Here is a 25,649-nt window from a genome sequence, read left to right on the forward strand (position 1 = left end):
GGTCAGGAGATGCCTACCTGCTGGCCAGGTAAGCACTATGAGCTGAGGAGACTCCACCATGCTTGAATACATAGGAGCAGCCCCTAAGCTCTGCAGTGAGATCCAGAGAGGGGAAGAGGCAGCAGGAACCTAGAGCTTCCCCCTACCCCAGAACAAGCATCACTGCCTGGGAGGAAGAATGGAGATCGCCCACCACCAAGGCCTTCCATCTGTGGAGTCTGCAAGGTACTAGCAAGAGGCAGAGGGGTCTCAGAAAATGACTCCAGATTAGTGGCGCCCAAGCTCAACACAGGGACCTATGTGTTCACATGGCTCTGTGTGGTGGGGCTCCATGGCAGTGTAGGGTGTTCACTAGCATCCCCAGCCCCTTTCCCACTTATCAGTGGCACCCACCTCGATCTGACAACCAAAACTGTCTCCAGACATTGATGACCGTCTCATGGGGGGTACCCTAGTTGGGAATCACTGCTGTAGGTCATTCTAACCCTAATCGGGCAGTGGCCCCAATCTCAGAGGCTTCTCCACCTAAGGACTCTGCACTAAGACCAGTGAGCAGCTTGCCAAAGACATGTGGCTGTGGGTGGCAACTGTGGCTTTCCTGGCGCCCTGTGAAGCACATGCTTCTCCTGGCAGAGATGACAGTTCCTTTACAAGCTACCCAAGGATCATGCTAGCTCTGTGACTGCTGCTGTGGTGTTATCTATGAAGACAGTAGACACTTGGAAGTCCTGCTACATGTGGCATTGGGTCTGTCATGTTTATGACATGTTGTGGGTTGATGCTGATTGCCAGGATTGTATGATTTAGTAAGACGGTGTGCGCCAGAGGGCAGGAAATAAACCCATGAAAACATGGGTGAGGTTTCTGGGCGCCCCTAAACTGAAACCGTTATACCATACACTGCAGCCCACCAGGAAGAGGAAAGCAGGTGGTGGTCAGGGGATACCTACATGCTGGTCAAGTCCCCTTCAAAGTGTATTTGTACCCACCCACCAAAGGGAAATGTGCTTGGGGGCGTCTTGGCTCTTGGAGACCACACATTCATGCCTAGGCAGGCTGCTCCCACCCCTTTCCTGGTAGCCCAGATCCGAGTGGGACCCAGGGCAAGGGTTGTGGATATGAAGCACAGCGCACTCTGCTACCCAGCCTCACCTTCAGCATACCCAATGGCACTGGGGGTATGTGTGACAAGGAGAGATGGAGTGATGTCAAAACTTCAAAAGCACCTTGGCACAGAAAGTAGGGGAGGAAGAACAGTCACCTCCCTAAGACAATCCTATTCTCCTCTTGAGAAACTGCCCCAAGCTCAGTGCCTGACCAACAATGTCTGTAACCACTCCACTGAGCTCTCCCATCTTCTGGGTACCAGATGGCCAAGGAAGCCATAAGGACAAGCATGGCAGCAATGACCCGTCATATGGCATAGCGGTCAGGACTCAGGGAAGCCTTAAGAAGTTGTGTGGCCAACAGGCTCAGACTTCTGCGATGCCAGTCTTGACACAGCCTCCTTCCCTTCCCACACCCTCAGGGCATCACTTATGACTTTTGAAGGAGGACAGGGAGGCAAGCTTGGTTCAGAGGTGGCTTTGAACTATTTACAGTCACCATCTGGAAGTAAACTGCCACAGCTTTGCAAGTCTAATTGGGAGCATCCTGAAAGGAAGAGAAAGGAAAGCGTTGAGTGGGCAAAACTCGCAGTGTCATGTCTGCTTGTCCACCTTGCTCAGGAGGAGTGGCAGGGTGCACGGGTGCCCCTACCAGGGAGAGGAGCTGATGGCTGCCCTATGCAACCCAGAGCTTGGAGAAAGGAAGCCACTCCAAGGGGCGCAGAGGTGTGGTCAAGCCTGCCCACAGGACCTACCACAAAAAGGCTGCCAGAATTCAGCCTCACACTGGAATGGTTTTTGTCCTTTCTCCCCAGCTACCAGTGTTTGCTCAGGGGTCCCACATGAAGTGGCAAGGTTAAGGGACAGAGGTTGTTGTGGGTTGAATTAGGTCCCCCACTAAGATACCTTCATGTCCTAAACCCCAGTACCTGTGAGTGGGAATTTATTTGGAAATAGGGTCTTTGCAGATGTGATCAAGTTGAGATGAGGTTCTTAGGGTTGTGACAACTGTGACTGATGTACTTCTAAGAAAGGAAGACATCATGTGAAGATGGAGACACAGGGAAGAGCCATGTGACAATGGGCAGAAGTCGCAGTGAGGCAGGATCTCGCACCCCTCACCCCTCCCCTGCCCCTGCAGCTTTGGACGCTGTAGTTGACCTGTCTTGTTTCCACGAGGTGACACTGCAGCAGTTTTGTGGAACTGGAAGTTCAGGCTGGCAAGCTGAGGATCACCAGGTACCACCAGGAGAGAGTTTAGAGGGAGCACATCCTGTCCACACCTTGGTTTCGGACTTCTGGCCTCCAGACTATACAAGATGGCCTTCCTGTCATTCTGAGCCACCCAGTTTGTGGCCCTTTGTTCCAATAGTGCATGCTATATGATCGGGCTCAGCTATGTGAACCCCACTGTTCAGGGAGAACCTGGCCACAAGTCATGTGACTCACCTGCCAAAGCAGAAACCACCTACAGGCCCTCTGGTGGCATCTTCTAGGCTTCATGCCACCTGCTGGTATCTGGTTACAGTGGACTCCCGCCATCACACAGGGGCAGTGAGCATCCTCACGAGATCTGGACTTGTGCTCTGTACAGCTCCAGGGCCTGTAGAGGAGTGCCACCAATGCTCTTTGTCACTCACCCAGGTCTGCACTGCTCCCAACCAAGGCCAAGCCATGGTAAGAGCCACTGAACTTGAGCCCAGGCAGTTCGTCCACCTATCATGCTCACCACCACCTATCAGCCTAGTGGAGACCCAGGTTCCGTGCCCACAGGTTGGCATACTAGAGAGATCAGCCCCATCTCCAGTGTGGTTTACGTTTTAAACCAAGAAAAAGTACAATGCTGTTCCTTCCACAGCCAGAGTACTCAGGTCCCAAATGTACAGGGGAACATCTTGTACCCCTCACCCCTCCCAGACTGCTTGCTTCCTGTCTGCAGCTTTAGACTCTGCAGCTGACCTGTCTTGTTTCCACAAGGTGACCCTGCAGCAGTTTTGTGGAACTGGAAGTTCAGGCTGGCAGGCAACTGCCATCCGGTCAAGGTGAGGGGGTGAGGGGCTCTGCTGCCCCTGAGCCAACTGGCTGGGTGACAGATGTTGCATCTAAGGGGAGGCGGGCTTGTTGCTGCGTTGGAAGAAGAACATAGTGGATGCCCAGGGCATCTCCAGCACACCACCTGGTCCTTCTATTTGGACTGGTAGAAATTAATCAACTAACTGCAGCAACAAAAAAGAAGATAAAAGAAAGAAAAGGACCACTGAGGACTCAGACCCCTTGACAATGATCCTTTAGGTCACTCCAAACTGAGGAGCAAATTATGACCAACAGAGATGCTGGGGGTGGGGGGGGAAATGAGACGGATGGAGAGCGAAAAAAGGATGTCACTGTAAATATGCACTGCAGAGCATGGCAAGTCCTAGAAACCGTGCATATGTGTGTGTGCACTGGTTCCTTCGCCCATTGTTCCATAAGCAGAAAGCTAGCAGTGATCAATGTGACAATCTATTCTACATGTTACTGAACAGGCAGGCAGTATCAGAACCAGTCCTGGAGAGAAAACATCAGCCAGAAGTGATTCCACAACTGCTATTAGGAGGTAGACACTGGCTGTGAGTTTGTCCCCTTTCTGCAGGAGAAGGCAAATGCATATTTGTTTTTATAATTGGTCATTGCATCCTGTCAGCAAAGGTGTATATCAGCTGTTGTAGTAACTATCTGGAAACTGACAGTGTCGAGGGCCAAAGGGAAGGACCACACTAGTCATTGCCTCATGTCTGCTCCAAGCCCGCCCTTCACACTTTGCAGTGTGGAGGTGAGGGCCCTGCAAATCTGCTTTACCCTGCCAGCCAGCTTCCCTCAGGTCCTACAGTGGCAGCACCAGGGAGGGCAGGCAACAGGGACTGAGAGAAGGGCCATTTGCTTCCTCTCCTGTTGACTTTGTCCCCAGTGGTGGCACTGGGTCCTGGCAGCTGCAGTTAACTTGGCCCCCAGCCTCTTTGATATTCACAGAACCAGCCCATGTGTGATCAGCAGCCCTCTAAGAAGGGTGATCCCAGCTCTGTGGGACTCTCCTTGGGGCATCCATCATGGTGACCTGGCTGTTGGGATGGGAGCTGTCCCTGTACTCACCACCCCTGGCCTTGCAGGGGTCCCCTGGGTTGTCTCTGCCCCACCCTCCTACGCCCGCTGCCTTCCCTAAAGCCCTTCTGAGAAGTTCCAGATGGGGATTGTGCTCCGGGTGGACCCTGGTGAGCAGCAGCACCTTAGGGAGAGTTTGGGGACATGGGGCTGGGTGGGGGAGAGTACACACACAGTAGCTCTGGTTGGACAGCCACAGGCTGTAGCAGGGATGGCCAGAGGAAGCAAATGCAGTCAGGAGCCCTGACTACACCTGTGGGTGGTGGGACCATTGACAACTAAGGAGGTCATTTCCTGACTATGCACCACAACTGCTCTGTGTGCCCCAGTGTGCACCCCAATGTGCCTTGGCTCCTTCAGCCCTCTCAACAGCCTGAGGATTAGTGTGGGTTGATCCTCCATATTCGTACCTTGAAGTCTGGCTTATTTGGAAGTAGGGTGAGGATAAGATGAGATCACACGGGAAGTAGTTGGATCCTAACGCAATATGGCAGGATTCTTATAAAAAGGAGACATTCGCACACAGAGACGCAACACAGTGAGGACACCACATGGAGATGGAGACAGAGATCAGGGTGATGCTCCCACAAGTCTAGGAACGCCCAGACCATGCCAAACCACCGGAAGCAGGGGGAGGTCTGGAGCAGATTCTCCCTTGGAGCTCAAAGAGGAGCAGCCTGCCTTCACCTTGATCTTGGGTTTCCAGCCTCCAGCCTGTTGTGGTGGCCCCAGCTCTGAGAATGACCCCCACACTGCTGGAGGCATTAGCTAACCCAGGTCTCTCTGTCTCCAAGTCACCAAGGATGGCCTGCTGTCATTGCCATACCCAGCCTCATGCCTGGCAGATAGGTCCCAGGTTGGGGAGGGGGGTAGTCACCTGAGGTCAGGTAAGGCAGTTACCTCTGCCAACCAACTTGCCTAGGTGAGGGTCCAGGTGACTTGGGACTTCTTTGGAAGTCAGTGCCAGGTCGTCAGCCACAGCCCTCAGCTGTCCAGCTCATGAACTGGGAAGCCCTGTGTGAAGGTGGCCACGCCCAGGCTTGGCTCCTCCTGACCTGCTGATGCAGAGGTGGTGCCTCTGGCAAGTGGGACCTGCAGGCCTGGAACAGCAGCAATTGGCAAGCTGGGGGCTGGCTTGCCAGGACACCTCCCTTTGCAAAGGCCCCCCCCCCTGCTGAGGCTATGTCTCAGTGTGAGGGATGCTGGCTGGGCCCAAGGTCCTGAGCTTCAGTGACCTGTCCCATCAGCAGTGGAGTCCCTTGAGCAAGTGATCCAACTTTTCCATACCTGAAAGGGATGGACAGCCACTAACCAAGCCATGCGTTGTCTACTGTGCTTTAAGAATAAGGACAAAGGATGATGAGGAAAGGCGCCCACTGTTGGGGAAGTGAGATCCATGCATGGATGGCATGGATGCTGTGCTGGACCTCAGGCCACCACCCCATGGCCAGGAACCGCCCCTTCCCAAGGCTGACACAGGAGAGGGTAGGGTGGGGTCAGTGACTCCTGCTGGGCTACAGATTTCCCAAATCTGGTGAGGGGGACCCTGTGGAGTCCTTGCTACCCAGAGTGAAAAAGACAGTTCAACCAGACCTCATCCAGTGGCCTCCTGATGTGGATTTACACTGCAGCAAGTGTGCGAGGAAGTGAGACCTGCACAGGGCAGAAGTGAGATGGGCTCCCCTGCTTATAGACCAGTGATATGAAAGGTTGCTGATTATGTGTGCACACCTGGGTGCTTGGTGTGCAGGGGTGCACACATGTGTGGGTAGGCACATGTATGTGTGTATACATGTCAATGTTGTCTGTGTGCTTGTGCCTATCCTGAGTTGTGTGCTGTGTATGTAGATTTGTACTTGTGTATGCATCATACATGTGTGTGCATCTATGTGGGATGTGTCCGTGTGTGTGTTATATGTACCAGTGTACATGTGCATGTATACATAGCTGTTGGGGTGTATGGTACATCTGTGTGTGCTTATGCATGCATGAACGCCTATGTGTGTGCACTGACACGAGCTGTCCATGTGCCGTGTATCTTGTGTGACTGTGCGTGTGTGGGCGTGTGCCTGGGTGCCTGCACACACAACTCTCCGCTGTGGGAGACAATCCCTCTCCTGAATGGACCTGCCCTCCACACACACATACACTGCCCCACTTGAGTCTGCTCACTGATCTCAGGACTGGACTGTCCAACCGAGCAGGTCTCTATGCAAACCTCAGTGACCACGGAGGGGCCCAGGCCTGATGGGGTGGGGGAGAGCACTGCATCTTCTCTCTTCTCTCTGTCCCTCAGCCCACAGGAGATGTTCAGGCTTGCTCGTTGGAATGGGTCGTGCTCAGAATTGCCCCAGCACCTTCCCTGGAGACCTCCTGATGCCAGGGCCGGGGCACCCAAGGCTGAACAGAGAGACACCTTGGGGCCAGGCCTGATGGAGGCCAGACAGGAAAGACACTGAGTGGGAGGCAAGGGGAGCTAGAACATCCTGGGCAACCACAGACAAGGCCAGACACTCCCTCAGCACTGACTCAGTTTCCCCTCTCTACCCTGAGGGGTGTTCTAAATCATCCCAGCCCCTCCAGAGCAACGGCCTTGTCTTATGTGTGTCCTAGGGCCAAGAAGCAGGTCCCTAGAGATGGACACTCTGAAGGCAGGAACCCTTCAGACTTTGCTATGGAAGATCCAGCCACCACACTAAGCCCCCAGAACCTGAGCTCTGAGGTCTGGATGACATGGGGGCCCTGCTGCCTGCCTGCCCCGGCCAGGTCTACCCCCAACCCCCTTCCCCCCAGAGCAGTGCCTCCCTCCACTTTCTTGGGCTGTAGCTCTTGGCCTAATTATCTCTAACCTTCTGTTCGAAGACTGCTGTCCTTGCCTGATAAAAACCAGTAACTTTGAAAGCAAACTGGGTCTTAATTTTCCTTGACAGCCCCGCTTGAAGCATGCGGGCCAAGCTGGGGTTTAATTAAATGCACATTCGTATTCCAAACAAATTAAGTACAATTAAGGACTCTGAGTTATGGGTATCTATCACTCCGTGATGTTTTTGTAAAAATTACCCCATCGAGATCAAAGTCGGAGGATCCTTGCCTTAATTGCTTCATTAGGGCGCCGCGCACCAGGCTTCGTGAGCACCGGCCCTGGTGTCTCTTTGGGAATTACTCAAACGACAGCTCTTGGAGTAATTGCTTCCATATTTCTCTCCTGGAGACGTCCTGGGCTCCACGGATCAAATGCAGTGACTTCAGGAACCCAGCTCGGCTCTGGTCCCTGCGCCCGCGGCTCAGGCGTTTTTGTGGCGCCTGCACTGAGGCCCCACTGGGCTGGCTAGTGGGTGGGCCACCCCTGCCCTGCCCAGCCCTGCCCAGGCTTGCCTCTTCGCCAGTATAGGTAGTGGCCAGGGAGGGGATATCCTGGCCAGTCCACAGGTCCTCCAGACAAGGCACATCTACCATTCTTGGCAGCCCCCAAGGCCATCAGCACGGGTCACCATGCTTCTCTACCTCCTGCCCTGAGCTAGGGATGGGGTGAGGCCTCACCACTACCCAGCCGGGGAGCACACGGCTCCTGTCTCCCAGCCCCTCCAGGAGAGGGGAGCAGAGCTGCCTGGGGATCCCCACCACACAGCTGTCCCCACAGGGGCTCTCATGTTGGGCCCCAGCTCCCTCAGGCCCCAAGTGGATACAGGGTAGCTGTATTGCAATGGGTCAGACGAGGACTGCCAATTAAAATTCAGGATTCCAGGGTCACATGAGTCTCAGAGCAACACCAATTGTTAAGCACGTCCCGTAAAACTTGGGATATTTGTGTGCTAAGAACTACATACCTCTGATCTGAAATTCAAGTTCAGCTAGGCGTCTGGCTGCCCTGCTGGGAACTTCTAGAAGCAGGAAGGAGGCAGTGGAGGGAGGACTTAATCCCAGGTGCTCTAAAGACCTCCTTCACCTCTCAACTGTCCCCTGCCCTGAGTGAACCAGCACCCACACACCTTGCTCTCAACTCACACAAATGCAGCCTCAAGGCCAGCTCCCCACAGGTACCCCAAGGCCTGAGGGCACTGGGCACCCAGCTTTGACCTCACCTTCTGGCCAGCAGGACCCTGCCTCCACCCTACCCCACGCCCACCCAAACCAAGCCCCCTTAGGAACTCTCCACCCAATGGCCCCACCTCTGCTCCCTCCATCCCACAGGTGCCCTTTGTGAAGGAAGCGCAAAAGACTCCTTAAGCCCCAGGCGAAGACTTCTAGGAGCTCAGCAGGTATCCCATTGTGGGTTGAATATTGACCCCAAAAGGTATTGAAGTCCTGCCCCCCAGTACCCGTGAAGTAGGATCATTGCAGGAGTAATTGCTTAAAATGAGGTCAGGGTGGATTAGGGTGGACGATAAAGCCAATATGACCAGTGTCATTACAAGAGAGGACAGACACCCAGAGGAGATGATCCTGTGGACACAGGGGCAGGGGCTAGAGCCCCCAGAAGCTGGAGGAGGCAGGAGGACCCACCCCTGAAGCCTTTGGAGAGAGTGCACCCTGCGGACACCTTGACTTTGGACTTCTCATCTCCAAACCATGAGAGAATCGTGTGGGCTGTTTTTCAGACCCCGTGTTGTTCAGCACCAACAAAAAACTCCTCTCAACCTGAGAGGGGGTGGCTCAGCCTGGGAGCAGAGCTGCTCATGGGGAAAGGGGGCTCAGCTGTGGGTCTGGAAAGGTCACTCCAGCCTCCCTGCCTCTGTGGGTTCAGCCTGCCTTGCCTAAGCTCTACTACTTGAAGTCATCATAGGTACCCTATGATGTCACAGTGTGTGTGCAGGGTTGGTGGGGGGGGGGGTCCTTGATATGAGGGTCACTGTTCCAGAACGTCCCGTGCTGGTCAGAGGCAGGGGGAAGAAGGCAGAGGGAGAGGACAGGGTGTGAGCCTGACCCATCCCAAGTGAAGGGAGTCCCAAGACCCACCCAGGTCCTCAAGGAGTTCCCCATTCCCCATGTCTATTTTCCCCCTTCTGGACTCACCTAACCTCATGAGACTGTGCACAGCCCCTCACTCAGGCCCCTCTATCCAGAATAGAGTGATGCCCATTGACTCCCTGTGGTAGGGACAGCTCCCCTCTGGGCCGGGTTCCTCTCAGTACCTGAAGGGTATCTCTCTGGACCCCAAACTCTGGGGCTCTTTGACCTAAGAGAGATAGAGAAAGGGCCCTGGCCAGACTTGCTGGAAGACATCAGATGCCATTCCTATTTGGACTGCTAGCCCTCACTCCGCAAACTCTGGGCAGTCTGGAAGAGGGGCTGCAGTGTAGGGCCCGGGGAAAAACCCAAGGGGAAAGCATCAGTACTCAGGCCACACCCTCATTGCCAGCAGGAAAACTGAGGCATGGTGGGTGGTTAGCAGCTCCTAGAAGCCTCTACCTGGGCTCCTTGACTGCCAGAGGGTGACCCCATAGCTATACCGGAGGGTGACTCTTCTCAGTGAATGGTCCTCCGAGGAACCTTAGAGATGGCATAGACCTGGTCCTCTCCCATCCCTGCCCCCATCACCCTAATAACAGGAAGGAAGCCTAGCCCAGCTGTCACCTACACCAATCCCCTGGTCCAGGTGGCACCTCCCATGTTAATTCCACATGTGCCCATATGAAGTCCCATGGCCAGCTGCCTGCATCACAGTGTTGGGGGCAGGGCTGATCCCCAGGCCCTCGGGGCACCAGGGACAGACATGTTGAGACCCCCATTTGCATCAAAAGGAGAGCACAGAGCATAGTAACCAGTTCTGTGCCCCACAACCAGAGATGATACAGGAGATGTCACTTCAAGGCCAGTGGGGTCTGCTTGGGCCATAAGGACAGATGCTCTCAATGGAGTCAGGGCCAACACTGAGGGGATTCTGCCCAAAACTGATGACCCAGCCAGAATCTCCAGTGTTCAAAGGATGTTCCAGGGGTTTACCCTTAGACAGTTCCTTACCCAAGCCACCTGCTGCCTCTGAATGCAGCCATGTCTAGCTCTGGCCTTGGCTCTCCCACCCACGAGACAGCCAAGGTGACTAAGGAGGTCAAAACTGAGACCTCAGACACCATTTTATACTTGTCCAACGTGGCCATTTGGACAAGTATAAACAACAACATGGCCATTTTATACTTGCCCAGCCAGAATACCACAGGAAATGCCCAGAGCAGGGCCCCCTCCCAGCCCCGCCAACGTTGATGGCCACACACCCTACAGCTTCCAGCCAGCCACTACTTTGCAGGGGAACCTCATGTTGTGATGGAGCCTCCCAAACTGTGCCGTGGAACACGAGGGCTGTAACAGCACGAGTAGAAGCAACACACATTCACCTTCCTTTCTGCCCGCTGGGGCTGGCCTGAGGCTGCACGTGGATGCCCGGTCTCACAGCACTCCTATGAGGCAGGTTCCCTTACTGACCCTGATGTCTGCCACAGGAAATAGAGGCTCAGAGATGTTGGGCCATCATGCCAAAGTTGCCCTGCCAGTGAGGGCCGGAGTGAACACGAGTCCTCTCTCTCCAGGGGCAGGTGCACACATGGGAGCAGGTAAAGGAACCTCCTTCGAGGGGTTTGTCTGAAACCCAGCCTTGGCTCCAGACCAGGCTGGACAGTGACAGATCACAGGCAGCCTGGGACCCCTGCCAGGCTCATTTCCCGCCAGCCAGAGGCTGAACTGTAACCTGCCTCTCACTGACACGCTCATTGAATATTCATGACTCTATTAGCATAGTGCAGTGGCCCCGGGGTGTGCTACACCATAACCCTTTAAGTAGAAATCAAGACAGGCTTGGAGGGGGGCAGGTGGGAAAATGACTGGGCCAGTAGGGCTGGTGAAGGGTCCAGGTTGAGCCAGAAGTGTCTCCCGAGCTACCTCAGCCGCAACACCCAGGCAGCCATGTCCCCATGAAGCCAGGTCCAAGAAGGGGTCCTTGACAAGAACCCCTCATACGGGGATCTCATGAGCCCTAGAAGTTTGAGCCTTGTTATCAGGACCCATCATTCCAGGGATGAGAGCCTTGGGGGCCAGCCTGCCTGTCCCCCTGACAGCAGCAGCAGCAAGAGAAGTTACCGGAACCCTCCACCCCTTTGTAGCAAGATTCCTCACACTAAGGTCTCCCTCTGCCTCAGCCCCACCCTGTGGCCTTGCATCACTGTCCCCTGTGACTTGCTTCCAGCTATTAGAGTGCGATAAGTGAGAAAGGCTCGTCGCACCAGCCAGGGCAAAGGTGGCCCTACTGGCCTGAAGGATGTGTGCTGTACACCAGCGAGGCCCATGGAGCAGGAAACCAAGAGCTCCAGGAGCTGAGAGGTCCCTGACTGATGGTCAGCAAGAGAAACAGGACCTCAGTCTTACAAATGCACCAGGTCCTGGATCCTGGTCCATACACCAGGAGTGCTCAGCTCAGACCAGAACACGGGAACAATCTCACTGCGGATAAGACTCAGCCTGAGCCAGGAGGACAGAAGTGGCCAGGGAGGAGGACTAGGCAGCTGGCCTCCCGGAGACAGCTACTTGCCCCTCCCAAGCCACATTCACATGGGCTCCCATGCAACTCTAGGGCACCAGCTTTGGGAAGCCCCTTTCCCTGGTTCCCATAGTGCAACAGGAGTGGGGTGGGAGGAGGGGAACCCCCACGTATCCAATGAAGAGTTGGCCAGCTTCTCACCCGAGCCCCTCATGGGAGGAGGAATGGGCACTTTACAAACGCAGCCTTTCAGGGTGTCCTCTGAAGTGAGGCCTGCAGCTAGTGTGCTCACACTAGGAAGGTGACGGGTAGCAAGGCTCCCTCAGTTTTTCCTTCCCCATCGCCCCCTTGAAGTGGACCAGACCTGGGGAGTGAGCCCCTGAGGCCCCACAGGAGCTGTAGCCCTGCTGCCCTCCATGACCTCAGAAGCCAAGTTCAAGGGGAGGCCAGGGGACCTGACCACAGTACACTCCTCCTAAAAGCAGAGATTGGGGAAGAAGCTATCCAGACCCTCCCTCTGTCCAGCGGGCACCTGGTATGTGCCTGGGAGCACGGCATTACAGTGGCTGAGGTACAGGGGTGAGGGTGAGGGGCTCCTGCAGGGGCAGGGGCAGATGCTGGAGTTGGGGACAGGAACATGCCTCATTCAGTTCAGCACAGACAGGTGCCCCCTCTTCTCCCTGCCCCCCATCCTCAGGCACACCTGAGGTTCCATACAGTGACACTAACCAGGAAAGTCCTTTCTGACAGAGGAGCTGGGAAGGAGGCCCTGGGTAGGCTCTGAGAGGCCAACTGGGCACGGGGTTCTGCAAGACGGTCGATCAGCAAAGGCTATATGTCTCACACAGTTTGGGTCTTTGCAGAAGGTGCTGCTGGAGGTGGGGGAGGGGCACTAAGCCAATGAAGGCTCTGGCAGGTCCTAGGGCTGGGGGAGGAGCCATTCTCACTGTGGATGGGACGATGGAGAAAGGACAGGCTGGGTCAGTGGGTAGTTGCACAGAAAATGAGTCCCTGGGGCAGCAATAATCCAAGTGTCAGCAAGAGTCAAGGTCTCAGGAAGCCCTGGATGGCTTCTGACCACAACAAATATAAGCATAAAATCTATGTCCCGCCTGGGGCACTGGGGCTGGGTGCATAGGGGGCTTAACCCTGCATGGCCAGCGGCTTTGGCAGCTGGGCCCAGAGCACCAGCCCACTCCTGTATGTGCCCTTTGTCCCTCCTCAGGGAACAGACAAGCCCTGCCTCCCAAATGCCCACATCCTTTCCTACCAAGAAAGCCCACTGTCCGGGATGGTGCCATCATTCCCAACTCAGACACAGACAGAGACCCCCTTCCTCAGCTCCCAGGAAGGACAGGGGCTGAGTGGACACTCTTAGCAGCAGGAAACACAGAAAGGGGATGGGTGGGCAACAGGACCTTGTGTGTTGAAATACACACACCCCACCCTCTACGCTGGCAGATACAAGTCCACAAGCAGCACACAGCTTTGTCATAAAAACACAAAGGGCTCCATGAACATTTACAAAGTTCACCTGCCCTCTGCCTTGTGAGCAGCATCTGTAGTAATGAGATCAAAGACCACAGGGCAGGGATGGGGTGCAGGTCGTTGCCATGGTTACTTATTGGTCCATCCATTTACCTCCTGTATGGTCCAACCAGGATTTAAAAGCATGGTCACCATACGTGTTTGTATATCAATAATAGATTCTCTGAGCTCACTGGGCACAGCCATCGCCCTAGCCCTGCAGCCTCCATCCAGGCTCCAGGTGCTCAAAATGGGGAAAGAAACTTCCCCAACCTTTCAGGCCCCGGGTGTGATGAAGGGACCTCCCCACATTTCTCAGCAGGACAGAGAATAGGCCATCGCCCCTTGTCTGTCATCAGACAGTCTTTCTTTGTTCACTTCCCACTGGAAGCCAGGATACCCTTCCCCAGGGTCCACTCTAAACCCCAGAATGTGACCATATTTGGGAACAGGGTTTTGCAGATGTAATTAGTGAAGGAACTCCTTTTGTGTAAAGGCGAGAGGGGGTAGGCCACGGTGTGGAGGTCTGTTGCCTAGGCTAGAACTCACAGATTTAAGCAATCCTCCTTCTTCAACCTCCTGAATAGCTGGCACCCTCCATGGCACCCAACTTTTAGCTAAGAACCTCGATAAGAAATCATCCTGGATTTAGAGTGGCCTGACTCTAATAGCTGATGTCCTGGTAAGGAGAAAAGGGCAGAGATACAGGGGCATACAGCTCTGTGACAGGGAGGCAGAGACTAGAGTAACATGGCTGTAAGCTGAGGGATGCCTGGAGCCATCAGAAGCTGGAAGAGGCAGGAGGAACTGTCCCCTGGGGGTGGTGTGGGGCTATGACTTCGGGCACCTAGATTTCAGGCTGCAGAACTTGGAGAAAATGAATGTCTGCTGCCACAGTCCCGAGGAATGAGCAGGTGGACGGTCCACCACGGTGCCATGCCTCCCTGTACAACCATAGCACAGAATTTGGCTATCTCATCCTGAGGGTTCCTACTGTCATAGAGGTTCTCCAGAACTATCCCCCTCCATCTGCAGGCCACATGGAAGACCCCATCACACAGAAACCAGCAAAGACCCAACGAAGCATTTGACCAAAACTCATCTGCCCAGAAAGTGTGAGTTCTACTTTCTCCTATTTCCTGGGTCCAGGACCCTCCCCAGGAAGCCGGGGCGCACTGAACACAGCTACTGTCACCCCTCCCAGGAGAGTCCAGCAATGAAGGCACACAGCATGCTGATTCCTGCCTGGGAGACATTGGCAGGGACAGAGTGAGAAAGGCCTGTCCACCTCAGCAAAAGGGAGCAGACAGTATCATCTTCCAGCCCAGGCAGAGAGAGATGGAGGGTAGGTGTGACAGCCTCTTCCAGCACTGGCATGCAATCCACTGTCCAAACATGGCACAGACAGACATGGCAGGTGTCACCCAGGGAGTAGCCAGGCCAGCCGCAGAGGGGCCCAAACACTGACTCTCATGCTGCACCCATCTACCACCATGCACCTGCCTACTTTCCTTTCTCTCTCAGGTGAAAACAGAGCCTCCACAAGTGCTGCCTCCCCCCCCCCCAGCATGTGACACCTTCCCTTTGTCCTCTCTCTCCACAGGGACATTGATTGTAAGTGAAAAGCCAGGAGCCTCAGCTTGACCGCTATTTGTTTTCCATAATGGTACCTTCTCAACCTTGAAACTAGTTTCTGTTTTGAAAATTATCTGACATCTGAAAATAAGCTGATTCCAGGACAAATGCTGACCGGTGTACCCAAGACCAGGAGCCACGAGCCAATAAATGAGTTCCGAGTCTGCCGATGCAGCTGGTGGCAACGCTGAGCTGATATTCCTCCCGGGCTTGTTCACGCGCCCAGCCCTGCTCAGAGCCCACAGTGGCTCCAGCTGCCCCCACACCAAGTGCTGGGCCCTAAGCCCTGACTATTTGGTCCAGGAAGCCAAGTCCAGTGGCCTCTGACCTCTAGAAGCAAAGACCAGCTGACACACAAGGGCAAAGTCCAGAGAATCAAGTGGTACAGGCTTCCCTCGATTGGTAACTCATATCTGCACTGAGGGTGATGCGTGTGCACGTGGAGAACGCAGTACACACACAAGGGGCACAAGCAAGTTCACACATGTATGTATACTCATGCCTTTCAGTCACACACAACTCTGGGCATACACCTGTGCAAAGTGGGCTTGCTTACACACACACACACACACACACACACACACACACACAGCCCCAAGACGAGCACTACACCCTCACCAGGACCCAGTATTTTCTGTCCCCATCATGGACCAGATTGTAAGTGAAAACATGTAGAGGAGGTGGCTCTGAGCTGAAGTCTCCAGAGTTCAACACACACAAAGGAACAGCCCAAGCTTCAACAAGGCACAGCCCAGCCATGCCCAGGTTTGGTCCCTGCCTCTGCACAAGCCTTACCCAGCTGTCCAGAAGGCCCCTCCTGCCCCTCAAGCAGGGGATTCTGCTGCCCAGGACTGCCTGGCCCCTGCTCAAGATGGGCCCCTCAGAGGCTCTATGGAACAACCCAGAAGGCAGGACACCCCAGGTGGGCCCTGGCACCAACCTAGGATCAAACGTCTGAGCTTCTCACTGGCGGGAGTCATGCCAGCCAGGGCTCCCAGCCAGGGTGCATGGGGAAGGATCAAACTTAGAGAACATAGAAAGGCAAATGGGCCCCCACAAAGGTCCAGAGAAGCTGTGTCCACGCTGCAGCCATTCTCTGAAGCTGCCCCTGGCTATGGGAGTAGCCAGGCCAAGGACACTTGAAAAACAGGGGAGGATGGCCATGGGGTTTAACAGAGTGCTGCCCAAGATCCCAAGGCAGGGCCAGGCAGCCCCATACAGTATCTCGCGTGTCTGCCTGGCTGAGCACAGGCTAGCGCCCACTTACTATTTTGAGGTGATGGGCACCGTGGCTGAGCCATTCAGTGTCACCAGGAGCCTGGCGGGGGGAGGAGGGCAGAACCTTCAGACTAATGTCAATTTTCTGCATCAAATATTTTGATAATTAAACAAAGCTGATCAAGAGAGGCGAGCAGCACGGCTCCGGAGCTCAGGAAGCAGAGCCCATTAAATAGAGGGGCCAGAAAGCGCCCGAGGCGGCAGCCCCAGATTAATGGCTTGGCTGTAATAGATTTTCCCAAACTCAGCCGCACGGGGCAGCGTGGGGGCAGGGAGGGGCTCGGAGTCACATGGGGAGGCAGTTCAGGGAGCAGGGACAGTAAATCAAGGTGCCCACAGCAACCATAAGGCTAGCTTCAGGCTGCAACCTGCCCACCCGTGTCTGTGGTATTCCTTTCTCCAGAATGACAGGCACTAAGGGCCAGAGCTCCAGATGGCCCTGCAGACCAGCGGGAGGTGTTCTTTCATCACAAGTGGCCACACAGCACAAGCACCCTCACACACTACTCTCTCCCTCAGCAAAGTGTGTACAATGTGCCACGTGGGAGTGTGAGAGCACTGAGACTGGGTCAAGAACCGTGTGTGCCGAGTGGCTGCCCTCTGAGCTGGACAGAGGAGGAGGGTCCATCTGGAGGGGACTGGCCAAGACTAACACTGCCTGAGCCCTCATCCACCTGACACCCTCTTGTCCACACAGCTGAGAATCTGCAAACTGGATGAAGGAAGCATGTTTCAGCCAGGCAGATATGGGATAGGATCATACTGAGGGATGGGTTAAATTTGCAGTATTTTCCAGGGCTGGAAGCAACGTGGAGGTAATGAAATCCAGGGCTCCTGAGCAGCCCTGCCCCCACCCAGCAGTGACCTGAGGAGGGTGTATGTTTGGGAAACTTCCATGTAGCTCGTGGGGAACTGGACCGTGCAGGCAGTGGGCCTTGATCCCTATGGGGTGGGGCAGAGCTGGAGGGTCCCCCAAAGCCCCCAGATTCTTGGGGCTCCCCTGCAAGAAGAGAGTGTAGGAGCTGTTCCTCAGTCCATTCTCAGAAGCAATTCAGTCTGTCCCTTGAGAGAGCCAGCCTAGGTTTGGAATCTCCTATCTGCAGACACTGAGTTCGCGCTGCCCTCGAGGTCTTGGTTACACAGGGGTTGAAGACATATCACTTTTGTGCTTTCATGGACCAAATGCTTATTGGGTGGCTGTTGGGGGATAAGCCAGGAAGACAGCACTGGGCTGGGCAGATGGCTCTCTCTTCCCAAGGGCCCTAGGGCTGACCCTATCTGCACCACTTTCTGAACCTCCTCTCTCATGTGGTCAAGGGAGGCCAACTGGATCTTGGAGGAGCCAGCTGATACCCATGCCCAGGAAAAAAGGCCCTTGTGCTGCCCTCTGGCCTACATGGCCCTGGCAACAAGGGGAGGAGGACAGGTCCCCAGGCCTTGGTGACTGAGGCTGAGGGACCTGCAGCAATGTAGTTTCAGAAGACAGAACTCACTGGAGTAGGGGCAGGGCCTGGGCAGCATTCTTATTAGGATATCTGGGAACTGGAGAGTCTCCCAGACCCCTGCCTGCTTGGGCCTGGCTTGTACTCACACCCAGGCAATGGTCAGCAAGTCCTTCATCCCAACCCAGTCATTTCCCCACCGTGACTCCACTCACTTGGCCCCTCTCAGTCCCTGTGACCAAAGCTGACCCAGGCAGTAGGACCATCCTGGCCCTGCTGTGCAGCCAGCTCACTGAAGACACCTCAAGTTCTCAGAGGCTTGGGTCTGCTTTCCCTCTCCCCTTCCTAGATGCAGAAGAGGAAACTCCAAGCCAGCAAGTGTCTTTTCAAGGCCACTGGCAGAGGCCATGAAGACAGGCCCTGGTCTGCCTGGCCTTGATCCCTGCCCTGGCATGGGAGACCATAAAAGCAGTGTGGGCCAAGGGTCCCTCCACCAGTCCCGGTGCCCAGTGCCTGTGGCCCCCCTCCCCTTACACACACACACACACAATATCACTAAACAAGCAGCCCTCCAGACCTGGCCAGGTTCTCCCCACTGAAATCACTCCATCTAGCTTTGAACCACAGTGAGGAAGAGACTATGTGCACCCTACACCAGTCCCGGTGCCCAGTGCCTGTGGCCCCCCTCCCCTTACACACACACACACACACACACACACACACACACACTCACTAAACAAGCAGCCCTCCAGACCTGGCCAGGTTCTCCCCACTGAAATCACTCCATCTAGCTTTGAACCACAGTGAGGAAGAGACTATGTGCACCCTACACCTCTGCAGAGGCCTTGCCTCTTCTCAGTCACCTGTCCTTGCCTCGCTCAACAAACACACCACGTCCTGGGGGACTCAGAGCCTGTGCAGTGGCAGATCTGTTGTGTATTCCTCAAGTCCCCAGACAGTACTGCCTCCTACCCCCAGGTGCTGTGGGTGGCACTGTGGACACAATTGTCCTGTGTGTCTGTCTACCTGCACCTCAAGCCTATATTTGGTGCTTTTCTCTCCCCAGCAGCCACAAAGGGGAAGGTCAGGGAGACACTGCTCAAGGCCCCTTACTGTCCACTGCCTGCAGACAGCCTGTCACACCCCATTCCATATCCTCTGGCCTCTATTCTGTGAAGTCCAGCACCTCTCCCAAAGGGGATCCCAGCCACCGCCCCCCACCCCCCCCCCCCGCCCCAGTAGACCTTCCCACATAGTCTGGCCCTGGGACTCCAGTATCTGCTGGGTCCCACCGACCTACCATCTCCTTCCTGAACTGATTTTGCATTTTCATAGTAACGTGGAAAGATCCACAGGGCTGTGGGTGAGGAAGCAGGAACTGCCTGGTCAGGCCCAGCCATAGCTGAGTTATCCCGCTCCATTCCTTAGGGGATACAGCAGGCAGAGAGAGGCCCCCCCAAGCACTTCCTAAAGGCACTTGGCTGAGCACCCGACCCTGCCTGTGAGCATGGAGGCTGAGGGGTCCCTGTGTCTCTCAGCCTTGGCCTTGGAGCAGTGGCTCTACTCAGGTCCTAGTCTCAGGAGTCAAGTTTGTGCAGCCCCATGGGTCTCCCCGGATCTGTGTGTCCCAAGGAGCCAGAAACTTCATGACAACGTCACAGTTATAGACCGGTGCCAGCAACCAGGCAGCGTGACCAATTCGTAAGGTACCTGGCCCATGTCCATCACCCCGCCCCAGGTGGGGTGACAGGGGAGAAAGGAACAGCAGTGCCCATGGCTGTGCCTAGCCAGGACACCTACACCAGTGAATCCGTACCAGGACTCAATACTCCCTTGCCTGCAGCAGCTCTGGCTGTGAGGTTGGGGGACCCTTGCTTATCTGCCCCTCAACTAAAGGTGGTGCAAGGGACATTCAGGGACCCAGTACTTACGGCCTCCCTGACCCGCACCACTGTGGCTGTTGGGGAGCAGAAAATCACCAAGGCCCCAGTCGCCATAATAACTGTGCCCAGGATCTACTAGCTAATCAAGGCAGGAGTTTTGGGAGCCGTGGAACAAAACCCAGCTCCTGGCAGAGCCCTACAAAGCAAGTGGGGAGTCAGGAAACACATGGGCCTAGGAATAACAGGGACAAAAAGTCTAGGAAAGAGAACCCTGAGTGGAGGAGTGGGATCAGGGGGACCTTCTGCCTTGGCTCAGAGCTCAGTCACTAGGATCTCAAGGACCTAGCTGGCCCCTGAGCCAAGACCCCCCCCCTCCCCACTTGAACCCAGTTCGCACCTGGAGATACCTTAGTCATCCCAGACCTGGATGGCCCCAAGGCCCACTGAGGGGCAGCCACATTGCGGGGGCAGATCTGACTAACCACACTCCCCCACCCAACCGTGAGGGTCCCTGCCTTGGTCCATTCAAGGTCAGGAGCAGCCCTGCAAGGTCTGCCGGGGTAGGGGGAATGGGGGTGGGTGGCCATGTGGCCCATATCAAGGTGTCCAGATCTGATGCACTAGGTCCAGAAGGGCCCATAAATCCCTCGGGCACTGGAGCCTGACTCGGTCACTGTAACTACAGAGTCTTTGGCAGTGCTATATTTCTATTGGCTGAGACAGTGGAGCTAAATCTGCCCCCAGCCAATCCACTGTGGGCAGCAGGGTGTGTAGAGGAAGGTGGCAGCCAATTGAGGTGGGTCCTGCCAAGGACCCTCGAGGGGATAGGGGACCAAGCTGTGGGGAAGACCTCCTTGTAATCACCCTCCACAAAAGGCCCAGGGGCTGCCAGAACTAGGAACAAAGGCCACGTGCCCCTGTTCCCTTGAGGACCAAAGGACGTGGCAAAGAAACCCCACTGCCTTCCCAACCCAGAAAGATACCCCTTGGGATGGACTGGGCCCTGACCTGACATCCAATCCTTGGACTCCTGTCCCCACCTCCACCCCCACTCTGTGGTCCTTAGCTTAGCTCTGTCACTTTCGGCTGTGTGACTCTGGGCCAGCCCCCAGTCTCTCTTGCCCTCCCTTTCCTCATCTCCTCATCTCCCAGGCCACTGCTGTGGGAACCTAATAGGGCTTGTGATGTGCCAGACACAGAACTGCAGAGAGCCGGCCAGGCCTCAGTGGTATGAGCTGAGCTCCCACTGTGCTGGGACCTCCAGTGGGGACTCAAGAAATCTCTCTCCTAGACACTGAGCTGTTGGATGCCAGACTAGCACAGCTGCCCCAGAATGTCCCCACCATCAACCTGCCACACTACCCACGCTATCATCCACTTCCAGGGCCACCTTCACTCCTTGGCCCTCCTCCTTCCCTTTGCCGTCCTGACCCTCACTGACCTCCTGAAACTTCACATTGGCTACCCTGCATCTGACCCTCACTGACCTCCTGAAACTTCACATTGGTCAGCCTGTTGAGCCTAGAAAGTGGGTTTCACAGCCAGGCCAGCAATCATGAATTGTGTCTACTATTGAAGGGACATCAGATGACCAGTGTTGTTAGTCCCTCTGCATCTCTGAGACACCCTCCACCCCTGCTCAGGGCTCTGTCCCCACAAAGTTTTGTTGATAACAAAATTAAGGCTAACGATGCCATGACTCATGATGGGCAGGCACTGAAGTACTGGCCATTCACCACAGCCCTGGAGGGTCCCACCCTCTCAGACAGCCCTCGTATCCTCAGAGTGGGATGGGGAACCATTTCCCAAAAATACTGCAGGAATAGGGCTGTGAGATCAGTACTGCCTTAAAAAAACCAGACTGTGGAAACCAAAATGGACATCTAATCCAACAAACAGAAGAGCCCTTCCACTTCCCAGACTCTTCCTTCCCTGGTGACAAAGACCCTAGGCACAAAAGGAGCTTGCAGGGTGGCTCATGCTAGCAGAAAAAGGTCTGGTGTCCAGGGCCCCCCCATGAGGCACCTAGGGTCTCAGGAAGAATCCTAGGACTCTAGACCATCCGTACAATGCAGAGTCCCTGCTGTTCACAGAAAGAGAGGTGTCTAGTCTACCTCAGCCCAGCCCCCAAGACGCCTGTCACCCCAGAGTCACGGTGCAGGGAGATTCCAGTGCTCAAAGGCTGAGGGCAAGGAAGGAAGGCTCCCAAGGAACCCTGATCCCAGCCAGAACTGAACCCTCTGCCCATGGTTTTGGAGCTACAGCCCTGGGGGCTCGTCATTCAGACCTGGTCAGTTACTGCAGCTACTCCAGCTGTCCTGATAGGGACTGTGAGCTATTAGGCCAGTGACCTTCATGTCCTTCCTCCAGTAAGGAAATTGCAAATCCACAGAAGCAGCGTCTGGCAAAGGGGCGGGTGGCACAGTATTAGGTGCCCAGTCCCTTGTTTCATCCCCTGGGAGTGACACCCTAGTGGCCCTTCCCCCCTATTCAGCCAGGAGACAGAGCCCAGTCCCTTTCCATCTGTGTCCGGTCAGGGTCCACTCTTGCCGCCCTTGTCCACAAGAGATAATGGTTTAATAAGCGATCTGTTTTTTATTTAAAGGGTCGGCAGTAAAACCCAGATCACATTTCTCACTTGGTGGGTTAAAAAAACCGCTTATGCTCATTTCTGCAATGTAAAGCGACACTCTATCAAATCAAACATTTCCAGATGGGCGCAGCTTGGCAGAGACAAGCGAGTGAGTGAGCAGAGCTGCACGCACGGAGGACAGAAAGTAGGCCAGGAACACCACCTACTGGCCGGTGCCCATCAGTCCAGGCTCGAGCTCCTGGGCTGCCGGTTCTGTGGATACAGGCAGATGTGGGCCAGAGCCCAGCCTGAAAGCCAGGTGAGTTCACCACCGGGAGACAGGGGCCGGTGGGGGGAGAAAGGGGGACAGGGACTTAGTCTGAGCTCCTGCCTCACGCTGAACATACTGACCCAGTGTCTCTGCCCTGTGTGAAGTCATCCCACAGATATGTTCCTCTGAGGTCCATAAACTGCTCCTGTCCCCACTAAGAATGCAAGGGAATCACTGAGTGTTTCCATGCAGAGCCAGAGAGGCCAACCGTGTCATCCAATGAACACCCCAAAAGCTCAACCACCAGATCCCAGCTTGTAGCCCCCGCTCAGGGGTGGCAGACACCTGATGTGAGGGGAGCCTCTGTAATCAGCAGGGCTCCTGGACTCATCTCCATCTCCGGGCGGGAGCCCTGGAAACACGCTCTCTGGCCACCGCTCTAAACACCTTCCCGGGATTCCCCCACGGTGTGCAGCTTTCACTCTGAATTAAAACCAAAGGCAACGTTAATAATAGAGTTATAAACTCTGGAAAGTGTATGGATGGCTGACTGACTGACTGACCCAGAGAGGAGCGAGGATCTATAAATAGAGGTCCTTGCGAGCAAATTTCGGGATTCGGTCCAAAGCTTGTGGAATTACCTTTTGTGAGAACTGCCATGTATTGGTATGGATGAGGTCAGGTGACACAAGAGGCACACCAGACCCTAGTGAGCCCTACCCTACCCTCCTCCTAGAGGGGGCCCCCAACCCCCAGCACAGACACCCATGGAGGCCCGGTGCCCTCTCCCCCAATTTCTGCACCATAACAAGAGGCAGAGTGTAGGGGAGGGGAAACCAAGGACAGATAGGAGCCAGCTGGTCAGGGAAGGGCTATCCTGCTTTGGGACTCAAATCAATCAGACCACCGCCACGGCCCAAGGACCAGGTGGGCCCAGCTGGGAAGATCCGGCCAAAGCCAGCAACACAGGCCACTCCAACTTCCCCAATAGCAGCCCCTCCCAGCTGCCTCAAAGGTGAACAATGGGAAGTCCTCACAGTCTCCCCACTGCCCTGAGGCTCTGAACCACCAAGCCCCCTCCTCCTCTCACTCATGCTGTGTCTGCTGGTCAATGTCTCTAGCTTCCTGGTCACCAAACAGGCTAGCAAAGTGAAGCCACAATGTCATAGGAGCAGAGAGCTAAGGTCTGGGGACCTCATGCCTGCCCAACACTATCACCCACCACAAAAACCTCTTCCAGTAAACTCTGACCCATGAAACTGCCCACCCCATTGCCCCCTTTCCTTTTCTGAATTTTGCCTATAAGGATAGAAAAGGGAGTCTCTCCTTTTCTCAATGCCACCTTCTCCAAAAAGCCCCTTTGGTTCAAACCCACCCTGGCCACTCCCTCATCTGAGGTGCTCTGGGATAAAGTCAGTGTTTTATTTCTTTATTCTCCCACAAGCCCCACCACTATCACCCCCTACTCCTCTGCCCTGTCCCTGGACAGATGGGTAAGGGGGTGGACCATTTTCCATAAGCAAGTCTTTGGTGCATTTTTCAAAGAATACAACTAGTGATGAAATGTGGCTTTACCTTTGTCCAAAATGAGGGTTTCCATTTAATGGGCTTCTCCATGTGCCCACCCACTTCGTCCCAGCCCCTGCACAGAGTAAGGGAGGTCCCCAATGATGGTGACACTGGGATGGGACTCTACCTGTCTGTTCCACCCAACATAGCCCAGAACACCTGGCTTTCTGGACATGCAGAGGGAAAATGGAAGGCCCCTACCTAGAGGTCTGACCAGTCCTCCTGTCCCAACCCAGCTGTACAGAAAAGTCCAGGCAGTGAGTGTCCAGGGTTGTTCAGGACAAGAGGTTTCTGAGATATGAAAGCCCTGACCCCTCAAGCTGCTAGCTGGTCCCCAGAGCCCCTGGCAACCTTCAGTGTGTGAGAGGTGAGCCACAAAGTAGTAAACTGAGAGCTGACTTAGCCAATCAGCTCACCCCAGGTCCTTTGCCATTATCTCCTTCAGGCCTTGGAGTATTCAGTGGGCCCTGTGAAGTGAGACATGCAGACTGGGAAACCAAGATACAACACTGAACTGTGTGCCTTGGAAGATTCCTGTCCAGCCAGAGGTTTTCTATGTGCTAATAGCATTCACAGCCCAAAGGAGCTGGGCAGTGTCTAAGGCTGCACCATGAAGCGGACGAATAGCAGAGCCTGGGGTTAGCTGGTATTCAGGACTCAATCTCATTTTGAACTCAGCCTTCCTGTGAGCTCACCTCTCACAGGTGACAAGACACAGGAGAGGCCGAGCGCCTGTGTTTGAACTCAGCCCTGACACTGGCCAGCAGAATGATGCTGGTCCTACCACCCATTTCTCCAGACTTCAGTTCCCTTGCCTGGCACCCACTTCCTGGACACCATTTTTATAATGTCCTCACCCAGGGTTCACCAGAAGAGGATGTTGGTTCCAATTTGTCAGCGTTCTTGGGCTCACTGCCTCGAGGCCCCTCTACGGTCTCCAGTCAAACCCTGGCAGTGTGGCCGTCGGCCTCCCCAGATTCTGTCACCTGTGATGGTCTGGAACAGCTCAGAATATTGGAATCCCCAGACCCCAGGATATCCAGGGAGGCTGCTAAGACAGGACTGTATGGCATCAGATGGTCTGACCTGCTGCCCCCTCCTTGACAGGTATAGGCTGGGCTCAGCACTCTGGACTATTGGGGCAGGGAAGAGGTGGACGATGCCAGAGGGCTGACAGACCTGGCCCCTTACATCCCACCCCAGCCTGGAACACAGCCAGGAGCCTGTCTACTCCCAGCCTGCTTGGCCAGGGATGCCCTCTTCTCCACATGCCCCTGCCCCACCTGGGCAGAAGGGACAAATAGCCTTATGGGATGAGGGAAGACTTCCTAGAGGAAGAGACATTTTAATGGAGGCCACAGAGTTGACTGGGTGTGGCCAGAGGAGGACGTAGGGCAATCAGCATCCAGAAGTCCCAAATCCACCACCCTAGAGGGTAGAGAGACAAGGGTCAGGCCAGCCCTGCTGTCCCTACTGGTGAGGACCAGGACCTCACTACCTCTCCTATAAATGGAGTCACGATGATCCCAGAGCAGGACAGAGACAGAACCTGGTACACAGATGCACAGAGTGTGGTTGGATTGAGGGCAGCAAAGGCCTCCCCAGCCAGGGCCTGGGCTTCACATATGCAGGAGAGGAGGCTCAAGGCCCCTCGCCCCTGCTTCGCTCTTGGAGTCCACACACTGGTGAGGGCAGAGGCTGGGTGTCCTCGTAGACTCAGGCACACAGCAGCTTGAAGGAAGGAGCCAAGAAACTGCATT

The sequence above is a fragment of the Castor canadensis genome, chromosome 7, assembly GCF_047511655.1.
Source record: "Castor canadensis chromosome 7, mCasCan1.hap1v2, whole genome shotgun sequence".
NCBI classification, from domain to species: Eukaryota; Metazoa; Chordata; class Mammalia; order Rodentia; family Castoridae; genus Castor; species Castor canadensis.